Here is a 22,330-nt window from a genome sequence, read left to right as displayed (position 1 = left end):
TCACCCCGAGGCATTTCCGCTGGTAACCGCACAAGTCCCGCCTTCACTCCGGGTCCTAGGGGGTCGGAGTAGGTCCAGCATGAGTGACCACCAGGGGCTGTGGGATCTGAAACTTTTCCTTCTCTACTGCTTGTTCTCCCTTCCTCCATCCCTCACCCGGAAGCGGGAAGCAGCTTTCTCTTCCCAGCTTCCATCCAGTCTCTGAGTAGACCGGTCGCAGCTTAGATACTGGGATCGCCTCAGAACACATTTATTTGCCCTTCACGGCCACTACCGGTATTGGGGTATGCGAGTCTCAGGGCCATTCGTTGCTCACAGGTCGAGCTGGTCTGGACTCTCTTCGACCACGAATCATGGCTCCTTCCTGCCAGTTATGTCCCCTCCGCACCCTTGCCCAGCCATTTTACCAGGCCTCTCCACATTGCGCTGCCCCACGGTAAGTCGCAGGACAAGCCCGGCCAAAGGAATTCCCTCCAGCTCTGAGTCCCCTCCCTGCTGTGGCAACCCGCTCCAGTGCCAGCCCTCCCACCCTGGATGTCTAATTTTTCTAGCTTGCCACCCTTTACTTTCCCCTCCGCTGCCCATCGTTTACCTCTGGGGCAAAGGTTATCATTTACGGGGCTTTCCCCATCCTTTATTGTTGATACTTTTCTACCTTCATTCCAGGAAAAGGTCTGATGTACACACAGACAACACATTTGATAGGCGAAAATCGTCTTGATAATGCCTTATTCTTATATAACATCCTGTTGCAAAAAATAATAGAGACCACTATTTGCTGAAAGCCTACCGTGGATTAAGCATTGTTCAGTGTGCTTGTCATGTGTGATTTAGTCTTGACAGTTCAATACTCGGTAGGCATTTCCTGTTTTCCAGATGAGGACATTGAGACTGAAAAAGATTAAATAACTAAACAAGTTACAGAGCTGGTGAGTGGTGGAGTTAGGATTGATAACCAGGTGGAGTTCATTCTATTGCCAATACTTTTTTTTTTTTACAAGACGGAGTATCACTCTCGCGCCCAGGCTGGAGTGCAGTGGTGCAATCTCAGCTCACTGCAACCTCCTCTTCCGGGGTTCAAGCGATTCTTCTGCCTCAGCCTCCTGAGTAGCTGGGATTACAGGCACGCACCACCATGCCTGGCTAATTTTTGTATTTTTTTTTTTTTTGTGGAGATGAGGTTTCACCATATTAGCCAGGCTGGTTTCGAACTCCCAACCTCAAGCGATCTGCCCACCTCGGCCTCCCAAAGTGCTGGGATTACAGGCGTGAGTCACTGTGCCTGACCTCTTTAAAACAAAAAATTCATTTGTGGCCGGGCGTGGTGGCTCACGCCTGTAATCCCAACACTTTGGGAGACCGAGGCGGGCAGATCACGGGGTCAGGAGATCAGGACCATCTGGGGTAACACGATGAAACCCCGTCTCTATAAAAAACCAAAAATTAGCTGGGCGTGGTGGTGCATGCCTGTAGTCCCAGCTACTTGGGAGGCTGAGGCAGGAGAATCGCTTGAACCCGGGAGGTGGAGGTTGCAGTGAGCCGAGATCGCGCCACTACACTCCAGCCTGGGCAACAGAGCTAGACTCCATCTCAAAAAAAAAAAAAAAATTTTCATTTGTTTGAGGAATGTTTTTGGAGGGCCTACGATGGAAAGGGCAAAGCTCTGATATGAAATATTTGAGATTCATGGGTATACTGTGTCCAGATGCCACTAAAACATCCTAAACACACTTTATTAAGATGTTGAGCCTGTGACTCAGTACTCAAGAATTTTCTTTTTCCTTAGTGCTTCTCGAAGGTTAGACTGGTGACTCAGAGTTGACTCTGTTCACTACAGAGGTTGCATCATGCATCTCTTTCAGCAGGGCTTGTAATCCTGCGGCAACATTGACCCTTCTTTGGCTTGCATCAGTCCAGCATTAAGATAGAAATCATCATTTGACCACATTACAGCTTCTTTGATTTCAATCAAATGTTTTTATATCGCAGTCCATTTCCATTAAAAAAAAAAAAACCAAACTCTCAATTTCAGCCTTATCCTTGATTAACAGAGGAAACTTTTGTAACTCTCCTTTTTGTAAAATTTAGAAAACTGATACATGGCTAACTTCCAAAGGGAATTGAGTATATTGTGGTTTCACCTTTTTAAAACCAAACATTTTGCATACATTTTCTAGTATATTCCAAAGCACAGTCACTTACGAATAGGAAAGTACATGGTCAAAACTAGCTTGCTGAACATTAAATGCCAAAAATAGTATCCAGGTCAAGTTATCAATACTTCACTGTTAGACACTGTGCTAAAGACGTACGTGCATTATCTCTTTTAATCTTTAAGAAAGCATTTTTTTGTAATCCCAGCATTTTGGGAGGCCGAGGCGGGCGGATGATGAGGTCAAGAGATCGAGACCATCCTGGCCAACATGGTGAAACCCCGTCTCTACTAAAAATACAAAAATCAGCTGGGCATGGTGGCGCACGCCTGTAATCCCAGCTACTCGGGAGGCTGAGGCACGAGAACCACTTGAACCTGAGAGGCGAAGGTCACAGTGAGCCAAGATCGCACCACTGCACTCCAGCCTGGGCAACAGGGTGAGACTGTCTAAAAAGAAAAAAAAAACAACTTACATTTTGTTTTAGGATATAGAGTAGTCACGGCCGGGCGCGGTGGCTCAAGCCTGTAATCCCAGCACTTTGGGAGGCCGAGGCGGGTGGATCACGAGGTCAGGAGATCGAGACCATCCTGGCTAACACAGTGAAACCCCATCTCTACTAAAAATACAAAAAATTAGCCGGACGTGTTGGCAGGCGCCTGTAGTCCCAGCTACTCGGGAGGCTGAGGCAGGAGAATGGCATGAACCCGGGAGGCGGAGCTTGCAGTGAGCCGAGATCGCGCCATTGCACTCCAGCCTGGGAGACAGAGCAAGACTCCGTCTCAAAAAAAAAAAAAAAAAAAAAAGGATATAGAGTAGTCACATATTTTGGGTTTTAAATTTAAAGTTTATAATTTTCATAGATATGGGGTCTAGCTACATTGACCAGGTTGGTCTCGAACTCCTGGCCTCAAGCAATCCTCCCACTTCAGCCTTCCAAAGTGTGGGAATTACAGGAATGAGCCACCACATCCAGCTCCAGTTACACATTTTGTAAATATTTTGATAACGGATGATATGCAAATATAAATTTTTATCCAGAAATTTAAACCAGCCCATTTCACTTGTGCTCCTATGGGTAAGAAAGTTGCTTTCCAGGCTGGGCCCGGTGGCTCATACCTGTAATCCCAGCACTATGGGAGGTCGAGGCAGGCGGATCACCTGAGGTCGGGAGTTCGAGACCAGCCTGGTCAACATGGAAAACCCAGTCTCCACTAAAAATACAAAATTAGCCCAGCGTGGTGGCTCACGCCTGTAATCTCAGCTACTCCAGAGGCTGAGGCAGGAGAATCACTTGAACCCAGGAGGCGGAGGTTGAGGTGAGCCGAGATCATGCCATTGCACTGCAGCCTGGGCAACAAGAGCAAAACCCTCGCAAAAAAAAAAATTGCTTTCTATTTCCTACCTGATCTCAGAAAGCTAATTAAGCAGAGGTAGGACTTACTAGGACTGGATGTCATTTAGCCCTTAAATCTTCTTTTGTGGCCGTGCGCAGTGGCTCACGCCTGTAATCCCAGCACTTCGGGAGGCCAAGGCGGGTGGATCACGAGGTCAGGAGATCGAGACCATCCTGGCTAACACCGTAAAACCCCGTCTCTACTAAAAATACAAAAAATTAGCTGGGCACGGTGGCGGGCGCATGCAGTCCCAGCTACTCCGGAGGCTGAGGCAGGAGAATGGTGTGAACCCAGGAGATGGAGCTTGCAGTGAGCTGAGATCGCGCCACTGCACTCTAGCCTGGGCGACAGAGCGAAACTCTGCCTCAAAAAATAAAAAATAAAAAATAAATCTTCCTTTGTGAAGAGGATTAGTAATAAATGACAGGCATACAGCAGGAAGAAAAAGGAAAGGACCTATGTAATTTACAAGTTTAATATTAACATTTAGATCCTGATAATTGAGAATTTTCCATATGGTTTGTTGGAGAGAACATTCAACTAGGTGATAGGGCACATAACTTTGACAAAAACCAATTTCTCAGAGCCTCAGATTTTTTTTTTTTTTGAGACGGAGTCTTGCTCTGCCCAGGCTGGAATGCAGTGGCACGATCTTGGCTTACTGTAGTCTCTGCCTCCCCAGTTCCAGCGATTATCCTGTCTCGGCCTCCTGGGTAGCTGGGATTACAGGCGTACACCACCATGCCCAGCTAATTTTTGTATTTTTAGTAGAGATGGGGTTTTGCCATGTTGGCCAGGATGGTCTTGAACTCCTGACCTCGGGTGATCCTCCCGCCTCGGCCTCCCAAAGTGCTGGGATTACAGGCGTGAGCCACCGCACCTGGCCAAGCCTCAGATTCTTAATCTATTGAATGTCAGGAATTTCTGTCCTGCCTGTCTTACTGGACTGCTTCAAGGATCAAATGAGATATTGTATGTGAAAGTAGTGTGAAGGTTGTAGAACAGTGGTAATGCCATTACTAATCATAGAAATATAATGTGAGAAGAAATTTTAGAAGGCCAAGTGCAGTGGCTCATGCCCATAGTCCCACCACTTTGGGAGGGCGAAGTGGAAGGAAACTCGAGGCCAGGTATTTGAGACCAGCTGGGGCAAAACAGAGAGATTGCCTCCTTCTGTGAAAATATTTAAAAATTAGCCAGTCATGGCCGGGCGCGGTGGCTCACGCTTGTAATCCCAGCACTTTGGGAGGCCGAAGTGGGTGGATCACGAGGTCAGGAGATCGAGACCACGGTGAAACCGCATCTCTACTAAAAATACAAAAAATTAGCTGGGCGTGGTGGCGGGCGCCTGTAGTCCCAGCTACTCGGAGAGGCTGAGGCGGGAGAATGGCGTGAACCTGGGAGGCGGAGCTTGCAGTGAGCCGAGATCGCGCCACTGCAGTCCAGCCTGGGTGAGAGAGCGAGACTCCGTCTCAAAAAAAAAAAAAAAAAAAATTAGCCAGTCATTGTGGTGCATGCCTGTAGTTCAGATACTCAGAAAGTTGAGGTGGGAGGATCACTTGAGCCCAGGAGTTTGAAGCAGCAATGAGCAATGATTGTGCCACTGCACTCCAGCCTGGACAACAAAGGAAAACACCACTCAAAAGATAAAAAATAAATGGTACATCTAATTATTCCTATATTGGTCACATAGATGTCTTTTTTTTTCTTTCGAGACAGAGTCTTGCTCTGTTGCCCAGGCTGGAGTACAGTGGTGCAATCTCAGCTCATTGCAACCTCCGCCTCCCGGGTTCAAGCAATTCTCCTGTCTCAGCCTCCCGAGTAGCTGGGATTACAGGAACACACCACCACGCCCAGCTAACTTTTGGATTTTTAGTAGAGACAGGGGTTTCACCATGTTGGCCAGGCTGGTCTCAAAACTCCTGACCTCGTGATCTGCCCGCCTTGGCCTCCCAAAGTGCTGGGATTACAGTTGTGAGCCATCCGCATCCAGCCCACATAGATGTCTTTATTAAGGTGCTAAGAATAATTTATTCCCCCTTCATCAAACAACTCTTGAATAAAACAAACGTGTCACCTTAACACCTGAGCCAGAAGCAATAGTAGGTATAAATCATGTATTTTATTTTTTTTTTGTACCTCTGAAAGTACAATATGCTATGCAATTAATTTCCTTCCTTCAGTTTCTAAAAGTAAATTTATAAAAGAGAATCTTCCCTTCTCCACACATACATAGAAATAGTGAATTTCTATCACATTTTGTGCGTGTGTGCAGAAGGCATTTAGGAGGGCACACTGTGTCAGATAATGTAAAAGAGAGGCAAGACCATAGGATTTGGAAGCACTAAAACTATTTGAGTTCCAGTTGTGTTACTTACTGGCTGTGTAACTTATGGCAAGTCAATCTCTCTGAGGCTCTGTTTATGAGTCTGTAAAATGGATATAATTCTGCCACTTAACAAGGCTGGTTTTTGTTTGTTTGAGACATGGTCTCACTTTGTCACCCAGGCTGGAGTGCAGTGGTGCCATCATGGCTCACTGCAGTCACAACCTCCCAGGCTCAAGCCATCCTCCTGCCTCAGCCCCCCGAGTAGCTGGGACTACAGGCACACACCACCACAGCCTACTAATTTTTGTATATTTTGTAGAGACAGGGTTTCGCCATGTTGCCCAGGCTGGTCTTAAACTCCTGGGCTCAAGTGATCTGCTTGACTTGGCCTCCCAAGGGATTATGTGAGCCACTGTGCCTGGCCAAGACTGTGTCATGATCAAGTAAGGTAATATACGGTATTAGAGATGTCCATGTAAACTTAAAAAGAAAAATAAGAACAACAGAAAAGAAATAAGGTAATATAAGTAAAAGTGAAGCTGGGTGTGATGGCACCCCCTGTAGTCCTAGCTACTCCAGTGGCGGAGGTAGGAGGATTGCTTGAGCCCAGGAGTTTGAGGCTAACCTGGGAGAAACAGGAAGACTGTCTCGAAAAGTGTTTCACTGGAAAGCACTTAACTTTTTTTTTTTTTGAGACGGAGTCTCGCTCTGTCGCCCAGGCTGGAGTGCAGTGGCGCAATCTTGGCTCACTGCAAGCTCCACCTCCCGGGTTCACGCCATTCTCCTGCCTCAGCCTCTCCGAGTAGCTGGGACTACAGGCGCCTGCCACCATGCCTGGCTAATTTTTTTTTGTATTTTTCGTAGAGACAGGGTTTCACCGTGGTCTCGATCTCCTGATCTTGTGATGCACCCGCCTCGGCCTCCCAAAGTGCTGGGATTACAAGCGTGCCACCGCGCCCGGCCGAAAGCACTTAATTTTATATAAAAAATGCTGCTTTTATTTTTTAAATTTCTTTCTTTTATCTTGAGACAGGGTCTCCTTCTATTGCCCAGGCTGGTCTTGAATTGCTGGCCTCAAGCAGTCCTCCTGCCTCAGCCTCCCAAAGTGCTAGGATTACAGGCATGAGCTACCACACACGACCAAAATACTACTTTTAATATTTCTTCCTTCTTATGTTTTCCTTTGAAGTAAAATAAGCTGCAAAATATGAAGAACTGGCTAGGCGTGGTGGCTCACACCTGTAACCCCAGCACTTTGGGAGGCCAAGGCAGGTGGATCATGAGGTCAGGAGATCAGGACCATCCTGGCTAACACAGTGAAACCCCGTCTCTACTAAAATACAAAAAATTAGCTGGGTGTGGTGGCAGACACCTGTAGTCCCAGCTACTTGGGAGGCTGAGGCAGGAGAATGGCATGAACCTGGGAGGCGGAGCTTGCAGTGAGCTGAGATCGTGCCACTGCACTCCAGCCTGGGCGACAGAGCGAGATTCCGTCTCAAAAAAAAAAAAAAAAAAATGATGAGCTACCTGTATAGAATTTGATATTTGATATATCTTAAATTTAAATTGTTTTTATTTTCTCATTTCTTTCCTTCCTTCTTCTTTTTTTTTTTTTTTTTTAGAGATAGGGTTTCACTATATTGTCCAGGCTGGTCTCCAACTCTTGGGCTCAAGCAATGTGCTCGCCTCAGCCTCCCAAAGTGCTGGAATTGCAAGCATGAGCCATTGCACCTGGCCTTAAATTTAAAATTTTTAAAATAGCAAATGTATATACAAGGCATAAAATTCAAAGGGTACAATAAGTCTCCCTGCCAGTCAGTCCTCAGCCCTGTTCCCCTACACTGATAGAGGGAACCACCGTAACCACTTTCTTGTGGAGCCTTCTAGAAATGTTTTACTTTTTAATTAATTATTTTTTTCGAGACATATCTCACTCTGTTGCCCAGGCTGGAGAGTGGCTCAATCACAGTTCACTGCAGCCCCCATCTCCCAGGCTCATGCAGTCCTCTGTCTCAGCCTTCTGGGTAGCTAGGCCTACAGGTGTTTGCCACCATACGGCACTAATTTTTTTTTTTTTTTTTTTTTTTGAGATAGAGTCTTGCTCTGTCGCCTAGGCTAGAGTGAAATGGCACAATCTTGGCTCACTGCAACCTCCGTCTCCTGGGTTCAAGCAATTCTCCTGCCTCAGCTGGATCCCAACCTGTAGCTGGGATTACAGGTGCCTGCCATCGCATCCAGCTAATTCTTGTATTTTTAGTAGAGACAGGGTTTCACCATCTTGTCCAGGCTGATCTCGAACTCCTGACCTTGTGAACCACCCACCTGAGCCTCCCAAAGTGCTGGGATTACAGGTGTGAGCCACCACGCCCAGCAATTTATTTTTTGTAGTGACAGGGTGTAGCTATGTTGCCCAAGCTGGTCTTGAACTCCTGGCCTTAAGTAATCCCTCTGCTTCAGCCTCCCAAAGTGCTGGGATTATAGGCATAAGCCGCTGTGCCCAGCTTAGAAATGTTTTATTCACACACAATATGTGTGTGTGTGTGTTTTCTTGTTTTATTTATTTTATTTATTTATTTTTATTTTTTGAGATGGAGTTTCACTTTTGTTGCCTAGGCTGGAGTGCAGTGACTCTATCTCGGCTCACCACAACCTCTGCCTCCTGGGTTCAAGTGATTCTCCTGCCTCAGCCTCCTGAGTAGCTGGGACTACAGGCGCCCACCACCATGCCCGGCTAATTTTTGTATTTTTAGTAGAGACAGGGTTTCACCATATTGGCCAGGCTGGTCTCGAACTTTTGACCTTGTGATCTGCCCACCTTGGCCTCCCAAAGTGCTGGGATTACAGGCATAAGCCACCGCACCCGGCCTATTTTATTTTTTCAGATGGAGTGCACTGGAATGATCATGGCTCACTGCAGCCTTCACCTCTTAGGCTCAAGTGATCTTCCCACCTCAGCCTCCTGAGTAGCTGGGACCACAGGTGTGCACTACCATGGCCAGATAATTTTTAAATTTTATTTATTTATTTATTTATTTAGAGACAACGTCTCACTCTTGCTCAGGCTTGAGTGCAGTGGCCAGATCATGGCTTACTGCAGCCTCAATCTCCTGGGCCCAAATGATCCTCCCACTTCATCCTCCCAAGTAGCTGGGACTACAGGCATGCGCCATCACCCCCAGCTAATTTTTTTTATTTTTTGTAGAGATGGGGTTTCACTGTGTTGTCCAGGCTGGTCTTGAACTCCTAGGTTGAAGCGGTTCGCATGCCTCGGCCTCCCAAAGTGCTGGGATTATAGGCATGAGGCTCTGTGCCTGGCCATAATTTTTTCATTTTTTGTAGAAATGCCTTACTGTGTTGCCCAGGCTAATCATGAACTCCCAGGCTCAAGCAATCCTCCTGCCTCAGCCTTCTGATGTGCTGGGATTACAGGCGTGAACCACCCCACTCGGCCTAGAAATGTTTTATTCATATAAAAAATGTAGGCCAGGCGCGGTGGCTCATGCCTGTAATCCCAGCACTTTGGGAGGCCAAGGTGGGCAGATCACCCGAGGTCAGGAGTTCCAGACCAGCCTGGCCAAGATGGTGAAACCCTGTCTCTACTAAAAATACAAAAATTAGCCAGACATGGTTGCATGCGCCTGTAATCCCAGCTACTCGGGAGGCTGAGACAGGAGAATTGTTTGAACCTGGGAGTCAGAGGTTGCAGTGAACCAAGATCACACCATTGCACTCCAGTCTGGGCAACAGAGAGAGACTCCGTCTCAAAAAAAAGAAAAGTTTTATATATATACACACACACACACGTGTGTGTGTGTATGTGTGTCAGAGTATATCCATGTTTTAATTTTTTTTAATTTTTTTTTGTGTGATGGAGTTTCACACTTGTCTCCCAGGCTGTAGTGCAGTAGCAAGATCTTGGCTCATTGCAACCTCCACCTCCTGAGTTTGAGTGATTCTCCTGCCTCAGCGTCCTGAGTAGCTGGGATAACAGGCATGCACCACCACACACAGCTTATTTTGTATTTTTAGTAGAGATGGGGTTTCACCATGTTGGCCAGGCTGGTCTTGAACTCCTGACCTCAGGTGATCCACTTGCCTCAGCCTCCCAAAGTGCTGGGATTACAGGTGAGCCCACGCACCCGGCCGTATCCATGTTTTAAAACCAGTGATTGGCCAGGTGTGGTGGCTCACGCTTGTAATCTCAGCACTTTGGGAGGCTGAGGCGGGCGGATCACGAGGTCAGGAGATGGAGACCACGGTGAAACCCCGTCTCTACTAAAAATACAAAAAAATTAGCCGGGCGTGGTGGCGGGCGCCTGTAGTCCCAGCTACTTGGAGAGGCTGAGGCAGGAGAATGGCGTGAACCTGGGAGGCGGAGCTTGCAGTGAGCCGAGGTTGCGCCACTGCACTCCAGCCTGGGCGACAGAGCGAGACTCCGTCTCAAAAAAAAAAAAAAACAGTGATGGAGCACTGAAGCATAGTGCATATATGGTTCTGTTTCTTTATTCAGTTAACTGTATTTCTTGGAGATTGTCACAAATCAGTACCTGTGGAGCTGCCTTTTTTTTTTTGAGATGGAGTTTTGCTCTATTGCCCAGACGGGAGTGCAGTGGCGTGATCTCGGCTCACTGCAACCTCTGCTTCCTGGGTTCAAGCAATTCTCCTGCATCAGCCTCCTATGTAGCTGAGATTACAGGTATGCACCACCAAGCCTGACTAATTTTTGTATTTTTAGTAGAGATGGGGGTTTCACTGTGTTGGCCAGGCTGGTCTTGAACTCCTGACCTCAAGTGATCCACCTCCCTAGGCCTTTCAAAGGGCTAGGATTACAGGTGTGCGCCACTGCGTCCAGCTGGAGCTGCCTTTTGTTGATATGTAAAGAGTAGCTACCCTTTATGTATGATGTGCTGGATGTTTTATTTTTTTATTTTATTTTATTATATATATATTTTGAGATGGAATCTCGCTCTGTTGCCCAGGCTGGAGTGCAGTGGTATGACCTTGGCTCGATGCAATCTCTGTCTCCCGGGTTCAAGCGATTCTCCTGCCTCAGCCTCCCAAGTAGCTGGGATTACAGGCGCCCGCCACCATGCCCGGCTATTTTTTATTTTGTATTTTTAGTAGAGACGGGGTTGGTTTCACCATGTTGGCCAGGCTGGTTTTGAACTCCTGACCTCAAGTGATCTAGCCACCTCAGCCTCCCAAAGTGTTAGGATAACAGGCATGAGCCACTGTGCCTGGCCACGCTGGATGTTTTAATTTTTTTTTTTTTTTTTTTTTTGAGATGTTGTCTTGCTCTGTCACCAGACTGGAGTGCAGTGGCATGATCTCGGCTGACTGCAACCTCTGCCTCCTGGGTTCAAGCAATTTTCGTGCCTTAGCCAGCTGGGATTACAGGCACGTGCCACCACACCCAGCTAATTTTTGTATTTTTAGTAGAGACGGGGTTTCACCATGTTGGCCAGGATGGTCTCAATATCCTGACTTTGCGATCCACCCGCCTTGGCCTCCCAAAGTGCTGGGATTACAGGTGTGAGCCACTGGGCCTGCCCCTTTTGTTTTGTTTTGTTTTGTTTGTTTTGAGACAAGGTCAGAACGCAGTGGTGTAATCTCAGCTTTCTGCAGCCTTCTCCTCCTGGGGTCAAGTGATCTCCTGCCTCAGCTTCCCAAGTAGTTTTCTTTTCTCAAAAAAAGAAAAAAAAAGATATTAATTCTTTTTTTTTTTGAGACAGAGTCTTGCTCTGTCGCCCAGGCTGGAGTGCAATGGTGCAATCTCAGCTCACTGCAACCCCCGCCTCCCAGGTTCAAGCGGTTCTCCTGCCTCAGCCTCCCGAGTAGCTAGGACTACAGGTGTGTGCCACTACACCCGGCTAATTTTTTTGTATTTTTGTTAGAGATGAGGTTTCACCATGTTGATCAGGCTGGTCTCAAACTCCTGACCTCATGTGATCTGCCCACATTGGCCTCCCAAAGTGCTGGGATTACAGGACTTTGTAATCAGGACCATGCCCAGCCAAACTTTGTCTTACTATCACTTTCTGATGTATTTATTTATTTATTTACTTATTTTTTAAATTTGTATACTCAGAGTGCTTTATGATGTCTTGATATCGTTTAGAACGAGTCCTTCCACATTGCTCTTCTTCTTCAGGAATGTTTCTGACTATTCTTGGCGCTTTGTATTTCCATATAAGTTTTAGAATCAGTCTATCAAGTTCACAAACCAAACCTGTTACATATTGTTACGTAAAAAATAAAAGCAGGGCCTGGCACGGTGACTCATGCCTGTAATCCCAGCACTTTGGGAGGCCGAGGTGGGCAGATCACGAGGTCAGGAGATCAAGACCACCCTGGCTAACACGGTGAAACCCCTATCTCTACTAAAAATACAAAGTATTAGCCAGGCATGGTGGCAGGCACCTGTAGTCCCAGCGATTCAGGACGCTGAGGCAGAAGAATCACTTGAACCCAGGAGGCGGAGGTTGGAGTGAGCCAAGATCTTGCCGTGAGCCAAGATCTTGTCACTGCACTCCAGCCTGGGCAACAGAACGAGACTCCGTCTCAAAAAAAAGAAAAAAATATTGTAGGCTGGGCAAGGTGTGTTCCTAATGCTTTATGATGCCAAGGCATGAGGATCACTTGGGGCCAGGAGTTTGAGAGCGGCCTGGGCAAATAGCGAGACTCCATCTCTACAAAAATATAAAAATAAAATAATAATAATAATAGAATTAATCAAGCACGGTGGTGCACACCAGTAGTCCCAGCTAGTAGACTGAGGCGGGAGTATCAGTTGAGCTCAGGAGTTTGAGGCTGCAATGAGCTATGATCACACCACCGCACTTCAGCCTGGGTGGAAGACGAAAACCCTGTCTCAAAAAAATAAATAAATAATAAATGGTATAGTACTACCATACTTTAGAGTAATCTGCTTTATTATTTTTTCTTTTTCTTTTCTTTTTTTTTTGTTTGAGACAGAGTTTCACTCTTGTTGCCCAGGCTGGAGTGCAATGACGATCTCGGCTCACCACAACCTCAGCCTCCTGGGTTCAAGCGATTCTCCTGCCTCAGCCTCCCAAGTAGCTGGAATTACAGGCATGCACCACCACATCCAGCTGACTTTTTTGTATTTTTAGTAGAGACGGAGTTTTGTTATCCGAAATAAATTTCCATTTTGAAGTGAAAAATTAGAATACTTCAGTATGGCTAGGCGCAGTGGCTCATGCCTGTAATGCCGGCACTTTAGGAGGCCGAGGCGGGCAGATCACTTGAGGTCAGGAGTTCAATACTAGTGTGGCCAATATGGTGAAACCCTGTCTCTACTAAAACTACAAAAATTGGCCAGGCATGGTGGTGCGTGCCTGAAATCCCAGGTACTTGGGGGGCTGAGGCAGGAGAATCACTTTAACCTGGGAGGCAGAGGTTGCAGTGAGCCAAGATCACTCCATTGCACTCCAGCCTGGGCAACAGAGAGAGACTCTGTCTAAACCATAAATAAATAAATAAATAAATAAGGATACATCAGTACATCAGTATGATAAAATATTCAGGAACCACTAAAATTGCTGATTTTTGGATAGGAGGGGATGAAGGAAAAAGTTGCTGATTTTTATGTTTTTCAAAAAGTAAATTATGTCCACTCCACTGCTTCACTTGACTAGCCTTAAAAAAAAAGTAAATTGTTAGTCTTTTCATCTACATCTTTTTATTTAAACACCTGTTTATCTATTAGGACCTTATCAAGCTTGAAGATCTTTAAGAAGAAAAGTAGAAGAAATGCAAGAGAACAAAAAAGATTGTCAGCGAAAGATATATAATTGCATTAAGGTAAGACTTTTTTTTCCTTTCCTTTTTTTTTTTTGAGACAGAGTCTCTCTCTTTCACCCAGGCTGGAGTGCAGTGGCACCATCTCGGCTCACTGCAACCTCCACCTCCCGGGTTCAAGCGATTCTCCTGCCTCAGCCTCCTGAGTAGATGGGATTACAGGTGCCCACCACCATGCCTGGCTAATTTTTGTATTTTTAGTAGAGACAGGGTTTCACCATGTTGGCCAGGCTGTTCTTGAACTCCTGACCTCAAGTGATCTGTCTGCCTTGGCCTCCCAAATTGCTGGGATTACAGGTGTGAGCCACTGTACCCGGCCAAGGTAAGATAGTTCATGTTATAATGAACGATGGGTTAAATTCAAATACAAGTAATATACCATTTTTTTTTTTTTTTTTTTAGACGGAGTCTCGCTGTATCGCCCAGGCTGGAGTTCAGTGGCACGATCTCGGCTCATTGCAAACTCCGCCTCCCGGGTTCACGCCATTCTCCCGCCTCAGCCTCCCAAGTAGCTGGGACTACAGGTGCCTGCCACCGCGCCCAGCTAATTTTTTGTATTTTTAGTAGAGATGGGGTTTCACCATGTTAGTCAGGATGGTCTTGATCTCCTGGCCTTGTGATCCGCCTGCCTCAGCCTCCCAAAGTGCTGGGATTACAGGCGTAAGCTGCCGCACCCGGCTGTAATATACCACTTTTATCTTGCATTAACATTACAGCTCCTGGGCCACACATGGTGGTTCATGCCTGTAATCCCAGCAGTTTGGAGTCTGAGCCATGAGGATTGCTGGAGCCCAGGAGTTCAAGACCAGCCTGGGCAACATAGCAACACCCTGTCTCTACAAGAAGTTAAAAAATTAGCCACGTGTATGGAGAGTGCCTCTAGTTCCAGCTACTTGGGAGGATGAGGCAGGAGGATTGCTGGAGCCCAGGAGTTTGAGGTTGCAGTTGGCTATGATTGTGCCACTGCACTCCAGCCTGGGTGACACAGTGAGACCCTCTCTCTAAAAAACAAAAAACAACAAAGAATTACAGCTCCTATCAGTTTGGATGTCCCTGGTACTTGTAGAAAAATAAGGATTACAGTAGAGTTCATTTGGCTGAAGTGTTTGAGTTGCAGGATTCATAAGCCTGTTCTGTAGGAGCCACTTTCCTCATTTTCAGTTTTCTCAGGTTTTTTTTTTAATTTTTTTATTTAGAAATTTTTATGGAGACTGAGTCTTGCTCTTTTGCCCAGGATGGAGTGCAGTGGTGCAATCACAGCTCACTGTAGCCTCAAGCTCCTGGGCTCAAGCGATTCTCCTGAGTCAGCATCTTGAATAGCTGGGATTACAGGTGAGAACCAGTGCACTCGGCCAGCTGATAATTTTAACTCCTTGCTAAATGTTGCAAAGCCATATGACTGTGAATACATTGCTAGGATCTTTGAAGAGTCTCCAGGCAAGTGAGGGCCCCTAAATCATAAGCTCCATCAGCTTCATGGATCTTAGTATTATTATTTCTGAGCCTGCCAGTGGGGGCCAGTGTAGGACCACCAATGACCCAGGACATGGACTATGGCTATGACAGGAACAAATGAATTGCTCCAAAGTGAAAAGTATTTTTTTAAGGAATACTTTCTACCACCTGGGTCTTACTGGACTTTTTTGCTTACAGGATTCCTAGAGCTCTAACCTGGGAAACACAGCAAAACCTCATCTCTACAAAAAATAAAAAAATTAGCTAGGCATGGTGGTGCACGCATATGGTCCCAGGTACTCAGGAGGTTGAGGCAGGAGGATTGCTTGAGCCCCGCCCAGAAAGTAGAGGCTGCAGTGGGCTGTGATTACATCACTGCACTCCAGCCTGAGTGACACAGAGAGATCCTGTCTCAGAATTAAAAAAAAAAAAAAAAAGCTGGGTGTGGTGGTTCCTGCCTGTAATCCCAGCACTTTAGGAGGACGAGGCAGGAAGATTACTTGAGTCCAGGAGTTTGAGACCACCCTGGGCAACATAGTGAGATCTTGTCTGTATAAAAAATAAAAAAATTAGCCAGGCACGGTGAAGGGACTTCGCATGTGTGAAGTTCCAGGTACTCTGGAGGCTGAAGTGGGAGGATGGCTTGAGCCAGGGAGGTTGAGGCTACAGTAAGCAGTGATGGTGTCATTGAGCTTTAGCCTGGGTGAAAGAGCGAGATCCTGTCTCAAAAAGTAAATAAAGAATGTAAACTAGAGTTTTTTAATGGTAAAATTATGATTTCTATTCATGTTATTGCTGTATTTACTTACTGCCTAGTTTATAATTTGCTTGACTCTTCCAGATGTGACCCTAATCTTTCCACAGTCAAGCGTGTACTACTATTTCACAGCATTTTCCTTTCCAAACTGTGTGCCAAATAAATCGGGGTCTCCAACCCCAGGGCCGTGAACTGGTACCGGTCTGTGGCTTGTTAGGAATGGAGCAGCACAGGATGAAGTGAGTGGTGGGTAAGTAAGCATTACCACCTGAGCTCTGCCTCCTGTCAGATCAGCAGTGGCATTAGATTATCATAGGAGTGCGAACCCTATTGTGAACTGCATATGCAAGGGATCTAGGTTGTCCACTCCTTATGGGAATCTAATGCCTAATTATCTGAGGTGTAAAAATTTCATCCCGAAACCATCCCCCCGACCTCCTCCACCCCCTACCACCATTTCCTGGAAAAACTGTCTTCCACAAAACCAATCCCTGGTGCCAAAAAGGTTAGGGACTGCTGAAATAAAATCATGTCATAGGTGACGTCCTTGTTTCTTCCCTTTCGATTTCCTCTTTCTCTTTGTAATCTTCATTTCTTTTTTTTTTTTTTGAGATGGAGTCTCGCTCTGTCGCCCAGGCTGGAGTGCAGTGGCGCAGTCTCGGCTCACTGCAAGCTCCGCCTCCCGGGTTCACGCCATTCTCCTGCCTCAGCCTCTCCGTGTAGCTGGGACTACAGGCGCCCGCCACCACGCCCGGCTAATTTTTTTGTATTTTTAGTAGAGACGGGGTTTCACCGTGGTCTCGATCTCCTGACCTCATGATCCGCCCGCCTCAGCCTCCCAAAGTGCTGGGATTACAAGCGTGAGCCACCGCGCCCGGCCTGTAATCTTCATTTCTTATGGCCTGTTTTTCTTTCTGGTATGGTTTGGTCTCACTTAACTCTCATATTTCTTTCCTAAGTGTAGATGTATTATAACTTAAACAATGTTACTTTTCGGCCTCGATGGATGGCTCACACCTGTAATCCCAGCACTTTGGGAGGCCGCCCGGTGAATCACCTGAGGTCGGGAGTTTGAGACCAGCCTGACCAACACGGAAAAATCCTGTCTTTTCTTTTTTTTTTTTTTTTTTTGAGACGGAGTCTCGCTCTGTCACCCAGGCTGGAGTGCAGTGGCGCAGTCTCGGCTCACTGCAAGCTCCGCCTCCCGGGTTCACGCCATTCTCCTGCCTCAGCCTCTCCGAGTAGCTGGGACTACAGGTGCCCGCCACCACGCCCGGCTAAATTTTTTTTTTTGTATTTTTAGTAGAGACGGGGTTTCACCGTGGTCTCGATCTCCTGACCTCGTGATCCGCCCACCTTGGCCTCCCAAAGTGCTGGGATTACAAGCGTGAGCCACCGCGCCCGGCCAAATCCTGTCTTTTCTAAAAATACAAAATTAGCTGGGCGTGGTGGCGCATGTCTGTAATCTCAGCTACTTGGGAGGCTGAGGCAGGAGAATCGCTTGAACCCGGGAGGTGGAGGTTGGAGTAAGCTGAGATCCTGACATTGCAATCCAGCCTGGGGCACAAGAGCAAAACTCCGACTCAAAAAAAAAAAGTTACATTTCCCAGGGGTACATACATTTTAATTAGGATCTATTGAGAAACAGCCTTGAAATTCAAAAGAGGGGGTGTTGGACAAGCTGATCTCTGAGACTCTGCACTCCAATCATTCATTAAAAAACAAACAAGCACGCCAGGCTCGGTGGCTCACGCCTGTAATCCCAGCACTTTGGGAGGCTGAGGAGGGCAGATCACCTGAGGTTGGGAGTTCGAGACCAGCCTGACCAACATGGAGAAACCCCATCTCTACTAAAAATACAAAATTTGCTGGTGTGGTGGCTCACACCTGTAATCCCAGCACTTTGGGAGGCTGAGGCGGGCAGATCACGAGGTCAGGAGTTCAAGACCAGCCTGGCCAACATAGTGAAACCCTATCTGTACTAAAAATACAAAAATTAGCCGGGGATGGTGGCGTGCGCCTGTAGTCCCAGCTACTCCGGAGGCTGAGGCAGGAGAATCACTTGAACTTGGGAGGCAGAGGTTATGGTGAGCCGATATCGCGCCATGGCACTCCAGCCTGGGCAACAACAGCAAAATTCCATCTTAAAAAAAAAAAAAAAAAGGCCGGGCGCGGTGGCTCACGCTTGTAATCCCAGCACTTTAGGAGGCCAAGGCGGGCGGATCACGAGGTCAGGAGATCGAGACCATCCTGGCTAACACGGTGAAACCCCGTCTCTACTAAAAATACAAAAAATTAGCCAGGTGTGGTGGCGGGCGCCCGTAGTCCCAGCTACTCGGAGAGGCTGAAGCAGGGGAATGGCGTGAACCCGGGAGGTGGAGCTTGCAGTGAGCCGAGATGGCGCCACGGCACTCCAGCCTGGGCGACAGAGCGAGACTCCGTCTCAAAAAAAAAAAAAAAAAAAAAAAAAATTAGCCAGGCATGGTGGCCCGAGCCTGTAATCCCAGCTGTTCAGGAGGCTGAGGCATGAGAATTGCTTGAACCCGAGAGGCAGAGGATGCAGTGAGCTGAGCTCACGCCACTTCACTCCAGCCTAGACGACAGAGAGAAACTCCGTCTCAAAACAAGCAAACAAACAAAAAAAGCCGCGCGTGGTGGCACATGCCTGTAATCCCAGCTATTCAGGAGGCTGTGGCAGGAGAATTGCTTGAACCTGGGAGGCGGAGGTTGTGGTAAGCTGAGATCGCGCCATTGTACTCCAGCCTGGGAAACAAGAGCGAAACTCTGTCTCAAAAAAGAAAAAGAAAAAGAAATTAGCCAGGCATGGTGGCATGCACCTGTAATCCCAGCTGAGGATTAGGCATGAGCACTGCTTGATCCCAGGAGGTGGAGGTTGCAGTGAGTGGAGATCATGCCATTGCACTCCAGCCTGGGCAACAGAGTGAGACTCCATCTCAAACTAAACAAAACAAAACAAAACAAAAAACAAACAAGCGAGCCCAGCGCAGCGGTGCAAGCCTGTGGTCCCAGCTACTCAGGAAGCTGAGGCATGAGGATCCTTTGAGTCCTCACGATGGCACCTGTGAATAGTTATTGCATTCTAGCCTGGGCAACATAGCGAGACCTATTTCTAAAACAAAAATGTAAACAAATTATTACATTCTAGGCAGTATGCCCAGTGGTGAATAAGATGGAGTCTGCGCCCTCAGGGACTATGTGTTGGTTTAAATTTTCACCTCAAGTTAACATTTGTGATTCAATATAAGTGATGAAGTTTGGGGGCCTTTGAGGGACCTGGGGATAAAGTGTTTTTTTGTCCAGAAATACTTGCCAGAGGCCCCTTAAATCACTTGGCCATAGTATCCGCTTTCTTGGCTTACTTCTAAGACTGGCTGTGCACACATAGAAGGAAAAAGAATATTAAAAAAAATGTTTTGCGATTCTGAGGCAGAGTAGTTTAATAGAGTATGGAGTCGGGAGGCTGAAGAACTACAAGGTCCAGTATGAATTTTATGACTATGAACAAGTAACTACATATCCTTCTATGTCAGGGAAGACTGAGTTGTGTAGTGGAAAGAAAGGGCCTTTGGAGAGAGTTTACTGTGTATTCATCCATTCATTTAAAAAACAAAAAACAAATATTTATTACATTCTAGGCAGTATGCCAGGTTCTAGGGAGACAGTGATCTGCCCTCAGTGAGTACTACTTATTGATTTTGAGCAAATTTTCACCTCTTGAGTTTACTTTCCCATGTGTAAAAGGGATGAAAATAATACCTATTCCGTATTTCCCAAGAATCACTGTTGCAGTGATCCATAGTTCTAGCAGGAGATTTGAATTCCTTGAGTGTGCTGACTGGAAAAAAAAAAGAAAACTGCTTGTTAGTTCAAGTTCTTCATTTGTAGGTGACAGAACAGGGCTCAGAAGATTAACTGACCATTCTAGTTCCTTTTTTACTTCTCACATGCAATGCAGCTTCCCTGAAGATTCTTTTGCAACTTTTGGGGCCTCTCCTTCCCTTCCTCCCTGGCCTGGGTGCTCCAGCCTACCCAGACACAGTGTTCCAGAGCCCACTGTGAATGCATTCATTTTGCTAAGGCTGAGTTCTTCCTTAGCAGTCCACGAATGCCATCTCTTGTCTTGAAATCCAGCCATCCGGCCGGGCGCGGTGGCTCAAGCCTGTAATCCCAGCACTTTGGGAGGCCGAGGCGGGCGGATCACGAGGTCAGGAGATCGAAACTATCCTGGCTAACACGGTGAAACCCCGTCTCTACTAAAAATACAAAAAATTAGCCGGGCGTGGTGGCGGGCGCCTGTAATCCCAGCTACTCGGGAGGCTGAGCCAGGAGAATGGCGTGAACCCGGGAGGCGGAGCTTGCAGTGAGCCGAGATGGCGCCAGTGCACTCCAGCCTGGGGGACAGAGAAAGACTCCGTCTCAAAAAAAAAAAAAAAAAAAGAAATCCAGCCATCCAGTAACTCCTAAGTGTGACCTCTTCCATAAGCTCATGAACCCTCGACTTGAAAAGGCCATTCTCTCTGGGAGTCTCAGAATGCTTTGTACCTTGGCTTATTATAATGATTCTTAATCTGTGGAAGTTTCGCCCCACTCTAGATTGTAAATTGTATCCTCTTGCTTCTTTCTTTTCTTTCTTTTTTTTTTTTTTTTTTGAGACGGAGTCTCGCGGAGTCTCACTCTGTCGCCCAGGCTGGAGTGCAGTGGTGGGATCTCCACTCACTGCAAGCTCCGCCTCCTGGGTTCACGCCATTCTCCTGCCTCAGCCTCCCATGTAGCTGGGACTACAGGCGCCTGCCACCACGCCCGGCTAATTTTTTTTTTTTTTTTTTGAGACGGAGTCTCGCTCTGTCGCCCAGGCTGGAGTGCAGTGGCGCCATCTTGCTCACTGCAAGCTCCGCCTCCCGGGTTCACGCCATTCTCCCACCTCAGCCTCCTGTGTAGCTGGGACTACAGGCGCCCGCCACTGTGCCCAGCTAATTTTTTGTATTTTTAGTAGAGACGGGGTTTCACCATGGTCTCGATCTCCTGACCTCGTGATCCGCCCGCCTCGGCCTCCCAAAGTGCTGGGATTACAGGCGTGAGCCACCGCGCCTGGCCTTAATTTTTTGTATTTTTAGTAGAGACAGGATTTCACCGTGTTAGCCAGGATGGTCTCGATCTCCTGACCTCGTGATCCGCCCACCTCGGCCTCCCAAAGTGCTGGGACTACAGGCGTAAGCCACTGCGCCCGGCCTCCTCTTGCTTATTTCATACCAGTGGTGCATTGAGTAATGTCTTGTAACACAGCTGATTGAACTCCTGAATGAGTTGAATGGCAACACGATAGCAATAACATCTGACCAGCCTACCATAGGTGGTTCTATTACTACCTATGTAGTCATAAAACAAGGCAATAAATATGAAGCAATTCTGTCAATGTTGTTGTTGCTGTTTTGTTTTGAGACAGGTTTCACTCTGTTGCCCAGGCTGGAGTTCAGTGGCATGATCATAGCTCACTGCAGCCTTGACCTTTTTGGGCTTGGTGATCCTCCCACTTCAGCCTCCCTAGTAGCTGGGACTACAGGTGCACACCACCATGCCTCACTAATTTTTGTATTTTTTGTAGAGATGGGGTTTCACTATGTTGCTCAGGCTGGTCTTGAACTTTTGGGCTCAAGCAATCCTCCTGCCTTGGCCTCGCAAAGTGCTGGGATTATAGGCATGTGCCACCATGCCCCTAAAGGTGACATCAAGAGAGGTGAGTAGATGGAAAGCAGTTTGGGAGTTGATTGACATTTGAAATAGCTGGGGAAATGATTATTACTTTTTTCCTTTTTTTGCCTGGAGACTCCCAGTATTGGAGGATATAATCATTGTTTTCAATTTTTTGAAGATCTGTCAAGTGGAAGACGTTCTGTATTGCTCCAGGCAGCATAACTACCAGCAATGGAAGGAAATAAAGGGAAACAGATTTCAGCTCAGCAGGAGGCAGAACTTTCTAACATTTAGAGCTGTCCAACAGTGGAGCAGGCTGCATTACTTGAGGGAGTGAGCTCCCTGAAATTTGAACTGTTGAACAAGAAGATGACCATCTGGCTGAATGTACAAGAGGGAATTCCTGCCTTGGCAGCAGTTGCACTAGTGACCTTTAAGCAGGTATCTTCCAATTCTAACTGTTCAACTCAGCTAACTTGACCTCTGAATATATGAGTTATGCTGTTAAAAAAATTATTAGACAGTTCATCTATTGACTTACCTAAAATAACTGCATGGTGAAGTTTATGATAAGTAAGATTTTAGAAACTGAGAAGTGGGAAAGCAGGTTTTACACTGAAAATCCAGATACCATCCAAACCAATTAATGGCACTTTGAACAAAAGGGAAGGGAGGGGCCCGGCGCGGTGGCTCATGCCTGTAATCC

At 46.9% G+C, this 22,330-nt stretch overlaps 1 long non-coding RNA gene across 1 annotated transcript; it reads left to right on the top strand.

The window, feature by feature from the left end:
* The first annotated feature begins 23 nt into the window (after positions 1-23).
* On the top strand, positions 24-22,297 carry LOC134736170 (uncharacterized). Its single transcript, XR_010119976.1, has 5 exons — positions 24-436; positions 13,609-13,703; positions 15,997-16,162; positions 21,536-21,667; positions 21,803-22,297. It is a non-coding gene; the product is annotated as an uncharacterized lncRNA (long non-coding RNA).
* The last annotated feature ends 33 nt before the right edge of the window (positions 22,298-22,330 follow it).

Source organism: Symphalangus syndactylus, chromosome 3, assembly GCF_028878055.3.
Source record: "Symphalangus syndactylus isolate Jambi chromosome 3, NHGRI_mSymSyn1-v2.1_pri, whole genome shotgun sequence".
Lineage (NCBI taxonomy): Eukaryota > Metazoa > Chordata > Mammalia > Primates > Hylobatidae > Symphalangus > Symphalangus syndactylus.
Note: the sequence above shows the minus strand (reverse complement) of the source record. Positions and strands in the feature narration are given on the sequence as shown.